The sequence below is a fragment of the Pristiophorus japonicus genome, chromosome 1 (genome assembly GCF_044704955.1).
Source record: "Pristiophorus japonicus isolate sPriJap1 chromosome 1, sPriJap1.hap1, whole genome shotgun sequence".
NCBI classification, from domain to species: Eukaryota; Metazoa; Chordata; class Chondrichthyes; family Pristiophoridae; genus Pristiophorus; species Pristiophorus japonicus.
In genome coordinates, this window is record NC_091977.1 from 343,122,430 (window position 1) to 343,144,775 (window position 22,346).

Sequence of the window (22,346 nt, forward strand, 5' to 3'; positions counted from 1 at the left end):
GGCCTCCTGCCACTTGCCAGGTAAACCACTGCCCTCCGTCTCTCCACAGCAAACACCAATGCCTCCAATCCTTGATCGCAGAAACTGAGGACTCTCTCCCTGGGGCATGGATCTGCCATGAGTACAGCTGCTTCAGTCCTCTGGCTCCTTCTCCTTGACCTGCTGCTGCTACTCGCTGAGGCAATTGCACAGCCAGCAATGCTGAGAATAAGGTTCTGCAGCATCAGTGAAACTCCCCTTTAAGTACTGAAAAAAGCCTGTGGCAATCATGACGCAATTAGACTGCACCTGATATTTGAGTATAATGCCAAATCGCTTCTCGGCCTTTTGGCTAAGATCATGCGTAACTGACCTGACAGGGGAGTAACCATGACCCCAACGTGGTTCTCCCTGGATCAGGAAGGTGATTCTCCTATGCTTTTTGGAAATAGGAGGTGGGTGGGGTGACTTGACCCATCCACCTCCACAGAGGTGTGTGGGGGGCCTGACCCATCCACCTCCATGGCACGAACCTGGTATTGCAGTACTTCCAGGAACGGTGCAGTGGCTCTAGGCCTTTTGGCTAAGAGCATTGGCGCAGAGTGATCCTTGATGTGTGCAAGGTGACCTCTGGCGTTTGTGATTTGACAAAGAATTGGAAAGATTGGCAACGAATTTTTAAAAAAAATGAGCTTGGAATTTAAGACTTGAATTAGGACTCCAATCATTTTTTTGACCAGCGAGCACAAATTTTGCATCCAGTCTAAAGCATTAGTGCTTGGTACTAATTCTCCAACTTTTCTACTTACACCGCCCATTCCTGGGCTATGATGAATTTCTAGCTCCTTGATTCTATATCTGCACACACTAAGTGCCAAGCTTAGACCCCATGGGGCCGAAATTCAGGGTCTCAAAGAGTTAGTGCCCATTTGCGGCGACCATTCCTAAAAATCGAATGGTCGCCATTTTGGGGTCAACAGGCTGACCCAACCTAAATTTAGGTCGGGGATTTTTCGGTCTGGACCCCATATCGCCCAAGTGGTATCACCGCCAATAAAATAATTAAAAAACAATTAAAAATACTTACCTATCCATTTTCAGCTCCATCAGTGGATCCCCCGCTGTCTCTGTCAGTGTACCCTCTGCACAGTAAGTGCGGCCCGGCAGCGCGGCCACCCTTAAAGGGGAAAGCCCAATGCCTCGGCCACAGTGCCAACATTTTTGCCAGCCAACTTGCCGATTGGCCAGCAAAGTACTGGCCCCGGGTTCAGCCGGGCCGTCAACAGGCAGCCTGGCACCCCCTTTTGGGTGCCAGGCCACAGGCCTGGCCGAAACCCTCCCTGATGGCCCAGTGGCCAAAGTTTAAAAAGTGATCACATCTCTCCCCTTTAACGGAGAGGAGTGAGTGTGGTGACACACGCGCGCTGTGATGTTACCAGGCTGATTGACAGCAGTGGGCGGGCCTTCCAACCCATTTTCAGTCAGTCAGCCTGGATTTGAATCTAAGTCCCAGCCCCATTATCATCCATTTCCTGCAGGACTTTCCTGAAACTGGATCTACTCACTGCACCAAGGGTTCCAGCGGTGAGGTAAGGGGCAGATTAATTTTGTGTTCATACCTGAGCAACCGTGATCAGGAGTTGTGACTGGGTGTTCATTGTACAAGAAGCTGGAGGAAGTTTCTCTGTGGAATGGAAGCTCTGGGTTGAGTATTTATAGCCAGGAGTTGTGGCTGCATGTTTATGGTCAGAGTAAGCTGTGAGACGGATCCCTAAATCAGGGCAGTGTTAGGTTTGCGTGATTAAGGGTATCTATGATTATCGGGTAACCATCTGTGATGTGGTCAAATCCATTGTTGAAAGTTAAATATTAAATAGAGAGTACAGATTTTAGTATCTAGAGTTTAGTTTAGATGCCATCAAGCGGGGCATCTTTCCCTACAGTTCCCCAAAATAGGGGCACTATTTCAAATCATTAGGTATAGAGGCATTTTAAAATAATATGTCACAATAACTACATACAGCAACCCAAACCCATTGTGCCTCGGTTTTCATTTCAGGTGGTCAATCCGCAACGCCACTTGCACAGGTACGCATTCAATCTGAAGCACAATCCACATCCTTACTCCACACAGGGTTCACCTTGTTTCCAGTTTTCTCTTTCACATGAAATAGGTACTTCTCTTCTGAACCACGATCGGCTGTGCTAGCTGGCTGATCTGCTGACTTTTATTTGTTACCATGGTTACGCAGATGTGTGTAGGCTCTTTTATTCCTGGTCATACTTTTTGATCCTGAGCAACAGCAATGTAGGAAATGGCTCATTTTCACATAGAATTGGTGTGTACGGGACACACACAGGACCTGCACCATGACAGGAATAATTCTTCTTGCTTTATCAATATTAGTATTACTTTGACCAGGAATGTCCTTGGAGCTGTACCCGCTCCACTGCCATAACTTTGCCGGAAATGAGGCAGAAACCCTGTTTATGCTTATAAACGGGGTTTCAATTGAATCTCCGCAGAAATGAGAACAGTTACGAGGAAATTTAATCTCCTTTGTATCCATAGTCACGTACAGGACCTGTTAAATACATTAAGGGGATCAGGCTGATGGCGATAGTGCAGGAAAGTGGAGATAAGGTAGAAGATCAGCCATGAACTTATTGAATGGCAAAGCAATCTCGAGGGGTCATATGGCCTACTCTTACTCCTAATTCTTATGTTCTTGTGTAAGCAGGGTTTCCTATTTTGACTCACTGGTGAGGTCATGGAATCGTTAGCTGCACTCGTTCCCTCGAAGCTGCGCGGGCACGCAGGCCGCAACTGTCTGCTGATCCCGCGCAGCCCGGGACCGGCTTTTACAATGTGAAATTTCGCGCATGCACGAAACTTTGACTGGGCTGCGCAGCCCATTAAAGGAATCGCACACCCAAATTTTAAATTGGGGGGAACATTGACTGCACTGCAGACAAGTTCTTGGAACTTTCTGTGAGCCATGGTGACCATCCACAGAGAAGAGAGCCTCCCTCCTTTGCTGCATAAAATGTTCCCTGCCCCATTAGAGAAGCAAAGAAGCCAGCCCTTCGCACGACCACTCATTGGCATGGCTGCAATGCTGTTATAACCTTGCATTCTTCTTTGCAGACAAGAGCTACAATGTCCCTTTTAGCTGCTACAGAACTTTAAGACCCACAATGGCGCGTGATGTTCCGCCTTCTGATCCCAGGAGTAACTTGTGCCTGCAACTCACCCACAATATGGCAATTAGGCTGAACCCAGAAACTTGACCGAGTTCAGTGGATGTAGACTCGAGCAGGTGATGGCCCTGAAACCTGCTTCATGCGGGTCCCAGCACTGGTCCCCTGGTGTGTGGCATCTTCATAGGCTAGACAAAAGTAATATATTAATAGGTAGATGGATGGGGATGGATGGACGGATCGGGGGTAATTTTGTCCTTTGGCAATAGTGTAAGTGCCCATTATACATCTCTCTCTATTTGCATTTCTATTGACGATCAGTTGATCCAATATCGTCCATTAAACACAATTGCCCAAAGTCAAAATTATCCCCTTTTGCTGTTCCAAATACAAATTCTGAGTAAAACTTTACAGCTAGAATAATTGCCAATTTGTTAAAATTCAGTGAACATAGCAATTTTTTAAAATGTATACACATAATAGAGGTTTTGTAATAATTACTAATTATACATTTTATTAACTATTAATATTTATCTCAGCAGTATACAAATGTATAATATGTCGCAGGTTTTAAAAACTAAAAATGTAAAGAGCTGACATGTTATAAATGTGTGATGAATTTCAGTTGCAGCTTCATTTTCTATTATTAATTTTTTATAAAATTTGGAAAGAACATTGCATTATTAAAAAAGTAATGTAGCAGAAATGTTTTTAAAATCTCATATCGGCTCCCAGGAGTGACTGAAACCAAGATATTTTGCTGTTCCAAAAACAATTTCTATTGTTATTAAGTGATTCTCCAGGTACCTGCATGAGGCCCACATGAAACCACTGAGCTCTAAATACTGTTCCCTCATAAAGTTTACAGAATGTGACTTTTAATATCATCAGCTGTGTGTAAGATTTCTAAATCTCTGGCATCAAATTGACAGTGAGACGATTCTTTTAAAACAATTCAGAACAGTTTATTAAAAACACACACACATGCACATCTAACAGCAGTCGTTAATTATCCTACAGATCTACCTTAGTTACAACAGAGATACAATGAGGTTATAATAAAAAGCGATAGACTTTACTTCCCTCTAGCTGGCTGGCTGAACACACGGCCTGCTGTTTTGGCTGGTCTTTGAGCAGGAGGTCTTGCCATGTGTCCAGGAGAGAAAAGAGACAGAGTAGTCTTTGGCTGTTTTTTTTATATCCCTTAAGTCCATTGTTCCTCCGAAAGCCTCAGGATTGGACCTTTGGTTCCAGGGCAGTTCCTTATTTGCTCTCCTCACACACTGGCCCAGCCATCTCTTGATTAGGTTAATTGCTTTCCAATTAACACAATACACATAAGCCATGCTGGAGGCCTGTGAGCTTCCATTTTGTTTCAATCACTGCAGCCTTTCCGTATAATCTACACTTTTAACATTTATACATACACAGAATCAATGTTATCATTAATAAACACTTTTATTCTTACAAACTCCCCACCTTGAGGGGGAAATATCCTTATTGACTCCTCATTTGGTTTATCTCCTCAGGGCTCACATATCATAAACATTGAAAGGGTTCTGATAGTTCTGTGAGGTGGATGACTGCTGTATAAAGGATTTTAAACATAGAGAGAGAGAGAAAAGTGGATTGATGATTGATGATGTTCCTGAGTCATGCCGCAGCTCCCCGCTTCTCCATCTTCCCTCGGCTTCGGTCGTGACCAGTATCATCCTGACAATCGTGAGGATCTATTACATAGTCTGTGTGGAACAAGATCAGTGCAGTATTTACTCTTTGGCAGTTTTTTAACTGATTAATGTGAAACCACTTCTTGTACTTAACACCCTTTTCCCCCGGTAACTGAATCAAATAAACCGCGGGGTTCAATCGGTCTATAATCTTATACGGTCCCCACCACCTGGGCTCCAAGGCAGCTTCTTCTTCCCATAATTTGGAATCATTACTGCGTCTCCCACCTCATATTCAAAGGGACGTACTTTCTTGTCAAAGTACTTTTTAATTTGTCTTTTTGATTTCCCCAATTTGGTGGCCACAAATTGATTGATCTGATCGGTGTGATCTAACACTTGTTCCAACCACTTGGAACTACATGTTTTCATTGTCAGGGGACTCATCTCTGTTAGTGTTAGCTGGCCTGGTGTTCTCATGAGCCTCCCCATCATGGCTTGATATGGGGAGACCCCTGTTGTTCTATGAGGTGTGGACCTCATTGCCATTAAGCACATTGGCAGCATGTTAGCCCATTGAGTGGGGCGGTCAGTGCACAGTTTTTTTAACATTAACTTGAGGGTCCTGTTCCCCCTTTCAACTCCTCCGGATGACTGGGGGTGGTGAGCAATATGTAATTTGTGTTTAATCCCCAACATTTCCTGCAGGTGGGTAAAATTTTTACCAGTAAATTGTGAACCTTGATCGTGTCCACTTGTACTGGTACTCCCCACCTACAAGACATATGATTCAATAGTGTTTTGGCTGCAGTGATTGCGGTGTTGGAGCGGCAGGGGAATGCTTCGATCCATTTAAGTGAATTGATCCACCACCACTAGGGCATGCTGAAAATTGCCTTGCGCCTGTGGAAGTAGCCCAATGAAGTCTATCTGGAGGTGAGTCCATGGCCCTTGATGTGGGAGTGCGCTTTGAAGCAAGGCTCGGTTGGTGCATGCGGGAGGATTGTGTTGCAGGCACAGTAGGCACCGTGCCACGTATTGGTTGATTGTTTCCCTCATGGAAGGCCACCAAGCTGTGGATGCTACCTTATAGAAGGTTACCAGGGCTGAATAGTGTCCTGCTGTGGGGTGGGAGTGAAAGAGGGAGAGCAGTTCCTGACCCACCTCTGGTGGAACACACACCACCGGGCAGGTGTTTGGCTTTCTTTTGAACATTAGCAACTGCTCATCTGAGTCAGGGGCAGTGGCTAGTATGGTATTGAGAGCCCAGGCTGTTGGTTGAGGAAGGGGTCTGCCTTCCTTGTGCCAGGCGCTTACAACAGCATATGACCAGTATTGCTGCTGCAGGGATTTTAAATCTAGATGATCTGTTGGGGAAGCCTTGCTAACAGCATTGCAGGGCTCAACAACTATATCCTCTATCTCCCCATCAATCGCAGCATCCTTGGCTGCTCTGTCTGCTCTGGAATTTCCCTCACTATGTGGACCCCCTTTTCTATGGGCTGGGATCGCTGTTTAAGGTAAGACCAGGGCAGGCGTAACCAGGGCCCATGGACGAGGGCCTTACCGTCTATCGTACAATAGTCATTTTTGTGGTATAGGGGCAGGGAGAGCATGATGTTTATAGTATAGGCATTATCTGACCAAATATTCATGGGTCTATCTGAGGTTTCCTTCACAGCAGTTAGAAGTGCAGTGATTTCTGCATATTGTGAAGACTGTCTGTTGCATCTTCGCTGGATGGTTCTTTCTGTCAATACCACAGCATACCCGGTGTGGGGGGATCCTTCAATGTGATATGAGGACCCATTGATATAGACATCTGGGGCACCCTATATGGGCTCTTTCTGCACAGGATGGGTCGCAAAGTTAATCAGGGGTAACAGACATTCATGTGGGTCCCTCTCATAGATCAGAAATTTTGGCAGCAATGTGGTGGGTTTGGAAATGGTATCAATGTCTCTTTCCATAAATTCCAATGTCCATTTGCTGAGGCACTCCGAGGAAATTAGCAAATCTCCAGGTTTCATCAATAGTTTTAGAGGTGTGTGTCCGTTGTGCAGGATTGTAGCCTGTAACCCAGTAATAAAGGTAAAGTGATGTCCCGCCCAGAAGACGGCCAGTAGGTGGCACTTGCATGCGGTATTTTCAGCCCCCTGCAGGATTCGAGACGCATATGCAATGGGCTGTAATCAATCAGCTTGCATTTGGCACAGAACTGCAGTGAAGCTTTGCTCTGTGACCCCGACCTCCAAATGGAAGGGCTGTGTGGGATCAGGAGGGATCAGACATGTGGCCTGTATCACTGCAGTTTTTAATTTAGCCAAGAACTGGGTGTGAGCATCTGTCCATGCCGGGCGCATGTCATCACCCTGCAGTTTTATTATATCATACAGGGGCTTTGCACACTCTGCAAAAACTGGGATAAAGTTCCTTTGGTACCCCACCAAACCCAAGAATGATCGTAGGGCTGTTTTGGAAGTGGGTAATGGCAGTCGCTGTATTATCTCCACCTTGTGAGAGTTGGGGGATGATCCCTCTGGAGAAATGGACACTCCTAGAAAGGTGACCCATTCTTTTACTAATTGAGCCTTACGGGGATTCACCTTTAGTCCCGCCTGGGCCAACAATATCAAAAGTTCGTGCAAAAGGGACAGATGCTCCTCCATGCTGTCGGTTGCCAGCAGTAGGTCGTCTACATACTGCAGCAAGCAGATATGGCGGGAAAAGTATTTTAAAATTGCTGCCATTCTTTCGTGGAATATCGTGGGGGCATTGTTAATCCCCTGAGACAAGCATGTCCCGGTGTAGCTCTGGTCCTCAAATGTGAATGCAAATTTGTACTGGTCTTCCCCTTTAACAGGGATATTCCAGAATCCATTGGCGATGTCGAGGGTCAAGAAGTACTTGGAACCAGCAGGAATTTGAGATAATATGGTGGGAGTTGCTCTTACTACCAGTGAGTAGGCTGGTGTTACAGAATTTAACTTTCTGTAATCAATAGTCAGTCGCCAGCTGCTATCAGGCTTTTTAACCGGCCATGTGGGTGAATTGGTCATGAAAGTGCCTGTCCTAACAACACCCTGCTCAACTAGGGATTTTATGGTGTCTCGGATGTAAGGGTGACTCTCCCTTGGGATGGGGTACTGTTTAGGGGCCTGCCATTTTTCCACAGTCATGCTTGCATGTGGCAAACACCGCTAGATGTTCCTGAATTAGTTTTGCCACAGCTTCATTTTCACTCCCCGGAGGGTCATAGTCAGATAGCTTTTTAATAGCAAAAACCGAGTGAGCATCTGAAATTTCTATCATTCCTGCCTTATCTCTCAATCCCATCCAAACACAGTCCTGATTATAATCTATCACGCGCCATACTGATCCAACACATCAATCCCTGAAATTTCCCTTCATTCGGGGGTGGTCATCAGCATTGACGCTGGGACCTTACAGGTGAGGCCTCCCAACTGAAGTTCAGTGGCCTTCCCTGTATACGCGGTGGTTGTACCTTTAAGGGTCATATAACCCTTGCCCGCTGCTGCATGGCTTTCAGGGTATGGGGTGTGGATGATGGTAACGGCTGAGCCAGTATTGATAACCATAATCTGCTGTCTGCCCCCTTCTAAGACAACAAGCACTACTAGTCTCCCGCTACCATCACGTCGGAACCCCGCTTCCAACCAATCTTTGGGGGCCGAACCCAGTCATAGGGTCGATCCTTGAATGGGTCTCGCTAATGAGTGTGCATCGGCGATTGTGTGCACCGGTAAATTATTTTGCATCGTCCCCGTGGCAATTTGGGTTTGTATGAAGGTTATCAATTGATCCAAACGTTGATCTGTCTCAGAGGGCTTGGATTCGTCCCTCGAGAGGTATCTATGCATTGCAACATGGTTCGGTGCCGGTCTGGGTCTGCTGTAGTCTTGTGCTAGGTGGCCTACCTTCTTACAATTAAAGCACTGTCCCTTAAAGGGCCAGTTTCGAGATCCCTCCACCATTGACACTGGTTTATTTGCAGTGGGTGGTGACTTCACCTTTAACTGGTCTTTTACTACCTCCAAGGCTATTTGAGCGCTGTTCTCTATATCTGTCCACTGATTGGTGATCCTCATGGCTATGCCCAGGGTGGGTTTAACTAAGGGGTGGAGTTGGGTCAGGAACATCGATTTCCTGATTCTTTCCTACTGTAGCATTTGCAGGTGCCTGTTTCTGCGTACATTGATAGATATCGCACAGGCGATTACCGAAGGCTCTAGGGGTCTCTTCTGGCCGCTTGGTCTGATTAAGCAGAGCCACTAAGTTCAAGTTTTGGATCCCTAAATGGTTTAGGATCTCGGTCATGAGTGCATCGGCCTCTGCGCCAGGCTGGAGGCCTGTGAGCTTCCATTTTGTTTCAATCACTGCAGCCTTTCCGTATAATCTACACTTTTAACATTTATACATACACAGAATCAATGTTATCATTAATAAACACTTTTATTCTTACATGTGGAATGGATTCAATCACCATAGAGCATTAGGCAGGACAGATTTACAATTCTCTCAGCCCTTACATTGCTGACAGGTTCAGGGAAATGACAATCACACACAGACATTCATAGACTAATATTTCAGTGACAACGTTTTTCAAATATTAGGAATAGTTTTATGACCTGAACTACAAAATAAACACCTCAAACAAAACCTTAAATAAAAACCGTTTCAATTCTTCCTGCCTTCTTTGACCTTCCCATCACTGCATCTTCTTTACCAGTCTCTCCTGTTATTATTAAACTTTAGTTTTACTTTTTCTACGTGATCTAGCCTTACTTTTCAACTTTAAAGTTGTTTATTTATCCACTTACTTGCTCCTTCTGATTGACACCATCCATAAGAGCAGCATTCAAACTGAACCAGAGTCTGAATTCAGGGCAGTGAAAGGGGTAAGAAACCTTATCAGGATCAATGTTGCAGTCAGTCAAGTCTTTTGGACAGGGATGCAATTGGTCACTGGTCATAGTGATCTATATTGGGGACGAACCAGAGCCGGGAGACAGAGGGAAGTAGAATGGGGGCAGAAGCAAAAGATAGAAAGAAGAAAAGTAAAAGTGGAGGGCAGAGAAACCCAAGGCAAAAAGCAAAAAGGGCCACATTACAGCAAAATTCTAAAGGGACAAAGTGTGTTAAAAAAACAAGCCTGAAGGCTCTGTGCCTCAATGCGAGGAGTATTCGGAATAAGGTGGATGAATTAACTGCGCAGATAGCAGTTAACGGATACAATATGATTGGCATCATGGAGACATGGCTCCAGGGTGACCAAGGCTGGAAACTCAACATCCAAGGGTATTCAGCATTTAGGAAGGATAGACAGAAAGGAAAAGGAGGCGGGGTGGCGTTGCTGGTTAAAGAGGAAATTAATGCAATTGTAAGGAAGGACTTCAGCTTGGATGATGTGGAATCGGTATGGGTGGAGCTACGGAATACCAAAGGGCAGAAACCGCTAGTGGGAGTTGTGTACAGGCCACCAAATAGTAGTAGTGAGGTTGGTGACCGCATCAAACAAGAAATAAGGGATGTGTGCAATAAAGGTACAGCAGTAATCATGGGCGACTTTAATCTACATATTGATTGAGCTAACCTAACTGGTAGCAATGCGGTGGAGGATTTCCTGGAGTGTATTAGGGATGGTTTTCTAGACCAATATGTCGAGGAACCAACCAGAGAGCTGGCCATCCTAAGCTGGGTGATGTATAATGAGAAGGGACTAATTAGCAATCTTGTTGTGCAAGACCCCTTGGGGAAGAGTGACCATAATATGGTAGAATTCTTTATTAAGGTGGAGAGTGACAAAGTTAATTCAGAAACTAGGGTCTGAACTTAAGCAAAGGTAACTTCAACGGTATGAGGCGTAAAGTGGTGAGAATAGAATAGCAAAGGATACCTAAAGGGTTGACAGTGGATAAGCAATAACAAACATTTAAAGATCACATGGATGAACTTCAGCATTTGTACATCCCTGTCTGGAGTAAAAATAAAACGGGGAAGGTGGCTCAACCATGGCTAACAAGGGAAACTAACAATGTTAAAGCCAAGGAAGAGGCATATAAACTGGCTAGAAAAAGCAACAAACCTGAGGACTGGGAGAAATTTAGAATTCAGCAGAGGAGGACTAAGGGTTTAATTAAGAGGGAGAAAATAGAGTACAAGAGGAAGCTTGCAGGGAACATAAAAACTGACTGCAAAAGCTTCTACAAATATGTGAAGAGAAAAAGATTAGTGAAGACAAACGTAGGTCCCTTGCAGTCTGATTCAGATGTATTTATAATGGGGAACAAAGAAATGGCAGACCAATTGAACCAATACTTCGGTTCTGTCTTCACGAAGGAAGACACAAATAACCTTACGAATGTACTAGGGGTCAGTGTGTCTAGTGAGAAGGAAGAACTGAAGGATATCCTTATTAGGCGGGAAATTGTGTTAGGGAAATTGATGGGATTGAAGGCCGATAAATCCCCGGGGCCTGATAGTCTGCATCCCAGAGTACTTAAGGAAGAAGCCCTAGAAATAGTGGATGCATTGGTGATCATTTTCCAACAGTCTATCGACGCTGGATCAGTTCCAATGGACTGGAGGGTAGCTAATGCAACATCACTTTTTAAAAAAGGAGGGAGAGTGAAAACAGGTAATTATAGACTGGTTAGCCTGACATCAGTAGTGGGGAGAATGTTGGAATCAATCATTAAGGATGAAATAGTCGCGCATTTGGAACGCAGTGACAGGATCGGTCCAAGTCAGCATGGATTTATGAAAGGGAAATCATGCTTGACGAATCTTCTGGAATTTTTTGAGGATGTAACTAGCAGAGTGGACAAGGGAGAACTAGCAGATGTGATGTATTTGGACATTCAAAAGGCTTTTGACAAGGTCCCGCGCAAGAGATTGGTGTGCAAAATCAAAGCGCATGGTATAAGGGGTAATGTACTGATGTAGATAGAGAACTGTTTGGCAGATAGGAAGCAGAGAGTCGGAATAAACGGGTCCTTTTCAGAATGGCAGGCAGTGACTAGTGGAGTGCCGCAGGGCTCAGTGCTGGGACCCCAGCTCTTTACAATGTACATTAACGATCTAGATGAAGGAATTGAGTGTAATATCTCCAAGTTTGCGGATGACACTAAACTGGGTGGCAGTGTGAGCTGTGAGGAGGACACAGGGTGACTTGGACAGGTTCAGTGAGTGGGAAAATGCATGGCAGATGCAGTATAATGTGGATAAATGTGAGGTTATCCATTTTGGGAGCAAAAACACGAAGGCAGAATATTATCTGAATGGCGGCAGATTAGGAAAAGGGGAGGTGCAACGAGACCTGGGTGTCATGGTACATCAGTCACTGAAATTGGGCATGCAGGTACAGCAGGCGGTCAAGAAGGCAAATGGCATGTTGGCCTTCATAGCTAGGGAATTTGAGTATAGGTGCAGGGAGGTCTTACTGCAGTTGTACAGGGCCTTAGTGAGGCCTCACCTGGAATATTGTGTACAGTTTTGGTCTCCTAATCTGAGGAAGGACGTTCTTGCTATTGAGGAAGTGCAGCGAAGGTTCACCAGACTGATTCCCGGGATGGCAGGACTGACATATGAGGAGGGACTGGATTAACTGGGCCTTTATTCACTGGAGTTTAGAAGGATTGAGAGGGGATCTCATAGAAACGTATAAGAATCTGACGGGACTGGACAGTTTAGATGCGGGGAAAAATGTTCCCGATGTTGGGGTAGTCCAGAACCAGTGGACATAGTCTTAGGATAAGGGGTAGGCCATTTAGGACTGAGATGAGGAGATACTTCTTCACTCAGAGTTGTTAACCTATGGAATTCCCTGCCGCAGAAAGTTGTTGATGCCAGTTCATTGGATATATTCAAGAGGGAGTTAGATATGGCCCTCACGGCTAAGGGGATCAAGGGGTATGGAAAGAAAGCAGGAAAGGGGTACTGAGGGAATGATCAGCCATGATCTTATTGAATGGCGGTGCAGGCTCGAAGGACCGAATGGCCTACACCTGCACCTATTTTCTATGTTTCTATGTTTCTATGAAAGGTGAGTGTAAAGCCACACTCACCTTCATACTGCTGTGCCTGTCACCAGATCCCCATCACTCTGCCTTCCCAAGCCTACTCCTGCACATCATTCCTCACACCAGCATATCTGGCACAGCTACCTATCCCTCTCTCTCTATGTACATACTCGCATCCCCTCAACCACCCTCATCCTAATGTCATCGTACCAAGTAACACCACAGAAGGAGGCCATTTGGCATTAGCACCCCACTCCCTCATAGTCAACCTCTATAGATGTAGCCCATCCATTCCTTACAATCAGTCCATCACTCTCAATCAAACTTCTCTTCTTTCCCTCCTTGCAGGAGCACACATCAACAAGGAGAGGGAGAGAACCGGAGGTGGGTCTCCAGTCTCCAGCACTTTGACTGCAGCAGAGGAGGTCGGCCTGGAGGTGTCAAGATCCGCAGAGCTGCTGGCGGTGGGAGACGGAGAGAAGAGGACCTCTCAGCAACCTAGTGACAGAATTACATCTCATATAGCCACATGGCATACAGCAGTCACTCAGATGTTGACTGATGTAAGCAGCCAGTGAATGTTCATCATGTGTTATACGCTCACAATAAAAGATGAAACTGAGTTCTGTGAACAATGAGCAAGTGTGACCTTAGCTCCATTAATAAGACTCCAGAATGCAGGTACCTCGTTGGTGGTCTGCTTATATACAGTGCTCCCTTGGGACTCCAACAGGTAGGTCCTCTGGTGGTGGTGTGATACAGGTTACCAAGGGTTAAATGCATAACATCACTTCCTCGTAAAGTTAATAGTACACTTATTTACAGGGTGAGATGATCTGGGGCTTTTTGCTCCCTTGTCGATCGTCTCGGTACAAATGCGGGTGTGGGAGATGGTGAGTTCGGCTTTGTGGTCAACCATGATGTTGGTTGTCACTTGTGAGTGTGTTGGAGGGTCAAAGTTGGTGGTGTCTTCTTTGGTTGTTTGTAGCTGTTGGTGAACCGCAATTTGATTTGGTCTAAATGTTTTCTGCACGTTAGTCCATTGGCCAATTTGACCTGAAACACCCTACTCCCTTCTTTAGCTATGACTGTGCCAGCGAGCCATTTGGGACCATGTCCATAATTGAGTACAAACACAGGATCATTGATCTCAATATCGCGTGACAAATTTGCGTGGTCATGGTAGATACTTTGTTGATGCCGCCTGCCCTCCATGTGATCATGGAGATCAGGATGGACAAGAGAGAGCCTTGTTTTGAGCGCCCTTTTCATGGGCAGCTCAGCTGGGGGAACCCCAGTGAGCGAGTGGGGTCTGGTGTGGTAGCTGAGCAGCACTCAGGACAGTCGGGTCTGCAGGGAGCCTTCTGACATGCGTTTCAAGCTTTGTTTGATGGTCTGAACTGCCCGTTTTGCCTGGCTGTTGGATGTGGGCTTGAACGGGGCAGATGTGACGTGCTTGATCCCATTGCGGGTCATGAATTCCTTGAATTCAGTACTGGTGAAATGCGAGCCATTGTCGTTGACTAGGACATCAGGCAAACATGGCTCGTAGGCTTTCGATGGTGGCCATGGACGTGCTTACAGACATTATTAAACATTCAATCCATTTTGAATACGCATCCATGACAACCAAGAACATTTTGCCTAGAAATGGACCCGCATAGTCCACGTGGATCCTCGACCACGGTTTGGAGGGCCACAACCACAAACTTAGCGCTGCTTCTCTGGCTGCATTGCTCAGTTGAGAGCAAGTGTTGCACTGGCGCACGCATGACTCTAAATCTGAGTAGATGCCGGGCCACCACACATGCGCAGTAGCACATGTAGAGGTTCTAGCAGGGTGCTTAACCCAGGTAGGAAATTACTAAAATAGTTAAGGAGTCCCAGGAACAACCGCAGCTCCACCACGTTCTATGGTCTTGGCGCGTTCTTGATGGCCTCCGTCTTGGCACCGGTGGGTCTGATGCCGTCTGCCGCGATTCTTCTTCCCAAGAAATTGACCTCCGGGGCCAGGAAAACACACTTCGAGCATAATGAGCAAAAAGGCCTTCGACAGGCTGTGGTGCAACAAGGCACACAGGCCCAAGCCCAGCCCCATTCACACCAAACTAAGAACTTTTACCAAGGAACTGATCCATGTAATTGGCAGTGCAGAAGTCAAAGTCTCACATGATGGAGCAGTGCACGAACTCCCGCTGTGGATCGTGCCAGGGGATGGTCCCACACTGTATGGCAGAAGCTGGCTGGGAAAAATCCGCTGGAACTAGAACGACATCCGAGTGCTTTCGTCCGTCGACGACGCCTCATGTGCCCAGGTTCTGAGCAGATTTCCATCGTTGTTTGAGCCAGGCATTGGAAGCTTCTCGGGGACAAAGGTGCAGATCCATTTGGTTTCCGGTACGTGACCCATCCACCACAAGGCACGGGCGGTACCATATATGATGCGTGAGAAAGTGGAAATTGAGCTAGACAGGCTGCAGCGAGAAGGCATCATCGCGCTGGTGGAATTCAACGAGTGGGCCAGTCCGATTGTCCCGGTACTCAAAGGTGACGCCACGGTCAGAATTTGTGGGGACTATAAAGTAATGGTTAACCGTTTTTCGCGACAGGACCAGTACCCGCTATCCAGGGCAGACGACCTATTTGCGACCTGGCTGGAGGGAAGACGTTCACCAAGTTGGACCACACGATACAACCGACTAAGAACCTCTTCCAGATTCTTCAAGTGCTCAATGGTGTCCCGACCTGTAACCAGTATGTCGCCCTGGAAAACCACGGTGCGAGGAACCGATTTTAGCAGGCTCTCCATGTTTCATTAGAAGATTGCCGCGGCCGACCGAATCCAGAACGGGCATCTGTTATAGATGAACAGACCTTTGTGCGTGTTGATGCAGGTTAGGCCTTTCGAAGACTCCTCCAGCTCCTGCGTCATGTAGGTTGAGGTTAGGTCCAACTTGGTGAACGTCTTCCCTCCAGCCAGGTCGCAAATAGGTCGTCTGCCCTGGATAGCGGGTACTGGTCCTGTCGCGAAAAACGGTTAACCATTACTTTATAGTCCCCACAAATTCTGACCGTGGCGTCACCTTTAAGTACCGGGACAATCGGACTGGCCCACTCGTTGAATTCCACCAGCGCGATGATGCCTTCTCGCTGCAGCCTGTCTAGCTCAATTTCCACTTTCTCACGCATCATATATGGTACCGCCCGTGCCTTGTGGTGGATGGGTCACGTACCGGAAACCAAATGGATCTGCACCTTTGTCCCCGAGAAGCTTCCAATGCCTGGCTCAAACAATGATGGGAATCTGCTCAGAACCTGGGCACATGAGGCGTCGTCGACGGACGAAAGCACTCGGATGTCGTTCTAGTTCCAGCGGATTTTTCCCAGCCAGCTTCTGCCATACAGTGTGGGACCATCCCCTGGCACGATCCACAGCGGGAGTTCGTGCACTGCTCCATCATGTGAGACTTTGACTTCTGCACTGCCAATTACATGGATCAGTTCCTTGGTGTAAGTTCTTAGTTTGGTGTGAATGGGGCTGGGCTTGGGCCTGTGTGCCTTGTTGCACCACAGCCTGTCGAAGGCCTTTTTGCTCATTATGGACTGTCTCGCACCCATGTCCAGTTCCATGGATATTGGAATTCCGTTCAGTTCAACTTTCGACATTATTGGTGGACATTTCGTAGTGAAGGTGTGTACCCTGTATACTTCTGCCTTCTCAATACGAGTCTCCAATTCAGCCTGATCGACCGTGGATCGATCTTCCTCTGCAACGTGGTGGTTTGCAGGGTTTGCAGCTCGCCTGCACATTCGCTGGAGGTGTCCCATTGTTCTGCAGCCGTTGCACGCATAGTGCTTGAAGCGGCATTGATGGGGCCGATGATCACCTCCACAACACCAACAAGGTGTTAACTGCCTCGCAGTAACTATTGATGGCAGACTCTGGGTCATCTGAGGTCGTGCAGCAGCAGCCGCCGTGTACGTTCTGCCATGTATATTCCTGCTCGAAAACGACGTCACTTTGTGTACAGTACTGGCCAAAACCTCTTTACTCTGCGAAATCTGTTTGGTGTTGTCGCTGGTGGACATTGTTGGAATGGATTTTCGGACATAGCAAAGCATGATGGGGTAAGCCAACTCCACTAAATGAACTTTGTACCAAGAAGCCTATCTGCTGTACCTGATATGAACTCTGCAGCAAAAAGTGACTCCTGGAAAGCTTTGCAACAGAATAACTAACCACAAAAGAAGATACAGAGGAAGGGCCCCCAAACTCGCGCCATGCTATCGGGTTTCACTAGGACTAAAAAGTTGTATGTAAATGAATTGCTTTGCCATATGGATTGATTGGTTGTATGTAAATTAATTTAAATGATTGTATTCCGCCCCCTGTAAACTGCTTATAACCCCGTGGCACAAGGCACTCGGGGAGAAGGTGTTCACAGATCGCGGGATCTCAACTCTTCTCCCAGAGCTCTGTTAGCAATAAAGTTGTCTCTCTTACTTTACTAGAGTCTATGTGAATTTATTTTCAATTTATTTTCACTAACAACATAAATGCCTGAGCTATCGTTGTGGCTTTGCTTAGATTCGGAGTTTCAACAGTCAACAGTTTGCGAAGGATTTAGAAATATTATATTATGAATGGGTCCCAGTACAAATGCCCAGTACAAAAAAGTCTCTCAGCATTTGTTCTAGGAATCCCTCAAATTTGCAATGTCCTGCGAGGCGCCTTAGTTCGGCGACATAGCTCGCCATTTCCTGGCCCTCCGACCGTTGACACCTGTAGAACCGATACCTCGCCATCAAAACGCTTTCCTTAGGATTTAGGTGCTCCCGGGCCAGTCAGTCGAGGAGGCGGGAGCTCGGAGCAGCGCGAGTCCGGGGTCGGCGAGAGGCCTATAAAGGCCAGCGGGAGTCGAGCAGTTCGAGCAGTCAGTCGAGGAGGCGGGAGCTCGGAGCAGCGCGAGTCCGGGGTCGGCGAGAGGCCTATAAAGGCCAGCGGGAGTCGAGCAGTTCGAGCAGTCAGTCGAGGAGGCGGGAGCTCGGAGCAGCGCGAGTCCGGGGTCGGCGAGAGGCCTATAAAGGCCAGCGGGAGCCGAGCAGTTCGAGCAGTCAGTCGAGGAGGCGGGAGCTCGGAGCAGCGCGAGTCCGGGGTCGGCGAGAGGCCTATAAAGGCCAGCGGGAGCCGAGCAGTTCGAGCAGTCAGTCGAGGAGGCGGGAGCTCGGAGCAGCGCGAGTCCGGGGTCGGCGAGAGGCCTATAAAGGCCAGCGGGAGCCGAGCAGTTCGAGCAGTCAGTCGAGGAGGCGGGAGCTCGGAGCAGCGCGAGTCCGGGGTCGGCGAGAGGCGTACCGGTGCAGCTACAGGGAGAAGGCAAAGATACAAAGGTGACGTCACAGCCTAGGGGGTAAGTGATTGGCTGGTGATTGGTGAGTAGTTTTTCTTTTTCTTCTTATATTAGTCAGTAACTTTTAACATTGTTATTACCAGTTTAAGTGTATCTAAGGGTTAAGACATGGCAGGAGAGCTCGGTCGGGTGTTATGCTCCTCCTGTAACATGTGGGAACTCAGGGACACTTCCGGTGTCCCTGACGACTACGTGTGCGGGAAGTGTGTCCGCCTCCAGCTCCTGACGGTCCGCGTTGCGGAGTTGGAGCTGAGGGTGGATTTACTCTGGAGCATCCACGATGCTGAGAATGACGTGAGTATCACGTGTAGTGAGTTGGTCTTACCGCAGGGAAAGGGTCCACAGCCAGCGAGGGAATGGAAGACCAGCAGGAAGAGTAGTGCAAGGAAGGTAGTGCAGGGGTCCCCTGTGGTCATCCCCCTGCAAAACAGATACACCGCTTTGGGTACTGTTGAGGGGAATGACTCATCAGGGGAGGGCAGCAGCAGCCAAGTTCATGGCACCGTGGCTGGCTCTGCTGCACAGGAGGGCAAGAAAAAGAGTGGGAGAGCGATAGTGATAGGGGATTCAATTGTGAGGGGAATAGATAGGCGTTTCTGCGGCCGCAACCGAGACTCCAGGATGGTATGTTGCCTCCCTGGTGCAAGGGTCAAGGATGTCTCGGAGCGGGTGCAGGACATTCTGAAATGGGAGGGAGAACAGCCAGTTGTCGTGGTGCACATTGGTACCAACGACATAGGTAAAAAAAGGGATGAGGTCCTACGAAACGAATTTAAGGAGCTAGGAGCTAAATTAAAAAGTAGGACCTCAAAAGTAGTAATCTCGGGATTGCTACCAGTGCCACGTGATAGTCAGAGTAGGAATCGCAGGATAGCGCAGATGAATACGTGGCTTGAGCAGTGGTGCAGCAGGGAGGGATTCAAATTCCTGGGGCATTGGGACCGGTTCTGGGGGAGGTGGGACCAGTACAAACCGGACGGTCTGCACCTGGGCAGGACCGGAACCAATGTCCTAGGGGGAGTGTTTGCTAGTGCTGTTGGGGAGGATTTAAACTAATATGGCAGGGGGATGGGAACCAATGCAGGGAGACAGAGGGAAACAAAAAGGAGACAAAAGCAAAAGACAGAAAGGAGATGAGGAAAAGTGGAGGGCAGAGAAACCCAAGGCAAAGAACAAAAAGGGCCACTGTACAGCAAAATTCTAAAAGGACAAAGGGTGTTAATAAAACAAGCCTGAAGGCTTTGTGTCTTAATGCAAGGAGTATCCGCAATAAGGTGGATGAATTAATTGTGCAAATAGATGTTAACAAATATGATGTGATTGGGATTACGGAGACGTGGCTCCAGGATGATCAGGGCTGGGAACTCAACATTCAGGGGTATTCAACATTCAGGAAGGATAGAATAAAAGGAAAAGGAGGTGGGGTAGCATTGCTGGTTAAAGAGGAGATTAATGCAATAGTTAGGAAAGACATTAGCTTGGATGATGTGGAATCTATATGGGTAGAGCTGCAGAACACCAAAGGGCAAAAACGTTAGTAGGAGTTGTGTACAGACCTCCAAACAGTAATAGGGATGTTGGGGAGGGCATCAAACAGGAAATTAGGGGTGCATGCAATAAAGGTGTAGCAGTTATAATGGGTGACTTTAATATGCACATAGATTGGGCTAGCCAAACTGGAAGCAATACGGTGGAGGAGGATTTCCTGGAGTGCATAAGGGATGGTTTTCTAGACCAATATGTTGAGGAACCAACTAGGGGGGAGGCCATCTTAGACTGGGTGTTGTGTAATGAGAGAGGATTAATTAGCAATCTCATTGTGCGAGGCCCCTTGGGGAAGAGTGACCATAATATGGTGGAATTCTGCATTAGGATGGAGAATGAAACAGAAATTTCAGAGACCATGGTCCAGAACTTAAAGAAGGGTAACTTTGAAGGTATGAGGCGTGAATTGGCTAGGATAGATTGGCGAATGATACTTAGGGGGTTGACTGTGGATGGGCAATGGCAGACATTTAGAGACCGCATGGATGAATTACAACAATTGTACATTCCTGTCTGGCGTAAAAATAAAAAAGGGAAGGTGGCTCAACCGTGGCTATCTAGGGAAATCAGGGATAGTATTAAAGCCAAGGAAGTGGCATACAAATTGGCCAGAAATAGCAGCGAACCTGGGGACTGGGAGAAATTTAGAACTCAGCAGAGGAGGACAAAGGGTTTGATTAGGGCAGGGAAAATGGAGTACGAGAAGAAGCTTGCAGGGAACATTAAGGCGGATTGCAAAAGTTTCTATAGGTATGTAAAGAGAAAAAGGTTGGTGAAGACAAACGTAGGTCCCCTGCAGTCAGAATCAGGGGAAGTCATAACGGGGAACAAAGAAATGGCAGACCAATTGAACAAGTACTTTGGTTCGGTATTCACTAAGGAGGATACAAACAACCTTCCGGATATAAAAGGGGTCAGAGGGTCTAGTAAGGAGGGGCAACTGAGGGAAATCTTTATTAATCGGGAAATTGTGTTGGGGAAATTGATGGGATTGAAGGCCGATAAATCCCCAGGGCCTGATGGACTGCATCCTAGAGTACTTAAGGAGGTGGCCTTGGAAATAGCGGATGCATTGACAGTCATTTTCCAACATTCCATTGACTCTGGATCAGTTCCTATGGAGTGGAGGGTAGCCAATGTAACCCCACTTTTTAAAAAAGGAGGGAGAGAGAAAACAGGGAATTATAGACCGGTCAGCCTGACCTCAGTAGTGGGTAAAATGATGGAATCAATTATTAAGGATGTCATAGCAGTGCATCTGGAAAATGGTGACATGATAGGTCCAAGTCAGCATGGATTTGTGAAAGGGAAATCATGCTTGACAAATCTTCTGGAATTTTTTGAGGATGTTTCCAGTAAAGTGGACAAAGGAGAACCAGTTGATGTGGTATATTTGGACTTTCAGAAGGCTTTCGACAAGGTCCCACACAAGAGATTAATGTGCAAAGTTAAAGCACATGGGATTGGGGGTAGTGTGCTGACGTGGATTGAGAACTGGTTGTCAGACAGGAAGCAAAGAGTAGGAGTAAACGGGTACTTTTCAGAATGGCAGGCAGTGACTAGTGGAGTGCCGCAAGGTTCTGTGCTGGGGCCCCAGCTGTTTACATTGTACATTAATGATTTAGACGAGGGGATTAAATGCAGTATCTCCAAATTTGCGGATGACACTAAGTTGGGTGGCAGTGTGAGCTGCGAGGAGGATGCTATTAGGCTGCAGAGTGACTTGGATAGGTTAGGTGAGTGGGCAAATGCATGGCAGATGAAGTATAATGTGGATAAATGTGAGGTTATCCACTTTGGTGGTAAAAACAGAGAGACAGACTATTATCTGAATGGTGACAGATTAGGAAAAGGGGAGGTGCAAAGAGACCTGGGTGTCATGGTACATCAGTCATTGAAGGTTAGCATGCAGGTACAGCAGGCGGTTAAGAAAGCAAATGGCATGTTGGCCTTCATAGCGAGGGGATTTGAATACAGGGGCAGGGAGGTGTTGCTACAGTTGTACAGGGCCTTGGTGAGGCCACACCTGGAGTATTGTGTACAGTTTAGGTCTCCTAACTTGAGGAAGGACATTCTTGCTATTGAGGGAGTGCAGCGAAGGTTCACCAGACTGATTCCCGGGATGGCGGGACTGACCTATCAAGAAAGATTGGATCAACTGGGCTTGTATTCACTGGAGTTCAGAAGAATGAGAGGGGACCTCATAGAAACGTTTAAAATTCTGACGGGTTTAGACAGGTTAGATGCAGAAAGAATGTTCCCAATGTTGGGGAAGTCCAGAACCAGGGGTCACAGTCTGAGGATAAGGGGTAAGCCATTTAGGACCGAGATGAGGAGAAACTTCTTCACCCAGAGAGTGGTGAACCTGTGGAATTCTCTACCACAGAAAGTAGTTGAGGCCAATTCACTAAATATATTCAAAAGGGAGTTAGATGAAGTCCTTACTACTCGGGGGATCAAGGGTTATGGCGAGAAAGCAGGAAGGGGGTACTGAAGTTTCA

The 22,346-nt window shown here is 47.0% G+C and overlaps 1 pseudogene; it reads left to right on the forward strand.

Moving 5' to 3' along the window:
- Positions 1–311: 311 nt before the first annotated feature.
- Positions 312–549, forward strand: LOC139279104 (U2 spliceosomal RNA; annotated as a pseudogene).
- The last annotated feature ends 21,797 nt before the right edge of the window (positions 550–22,346 follow it).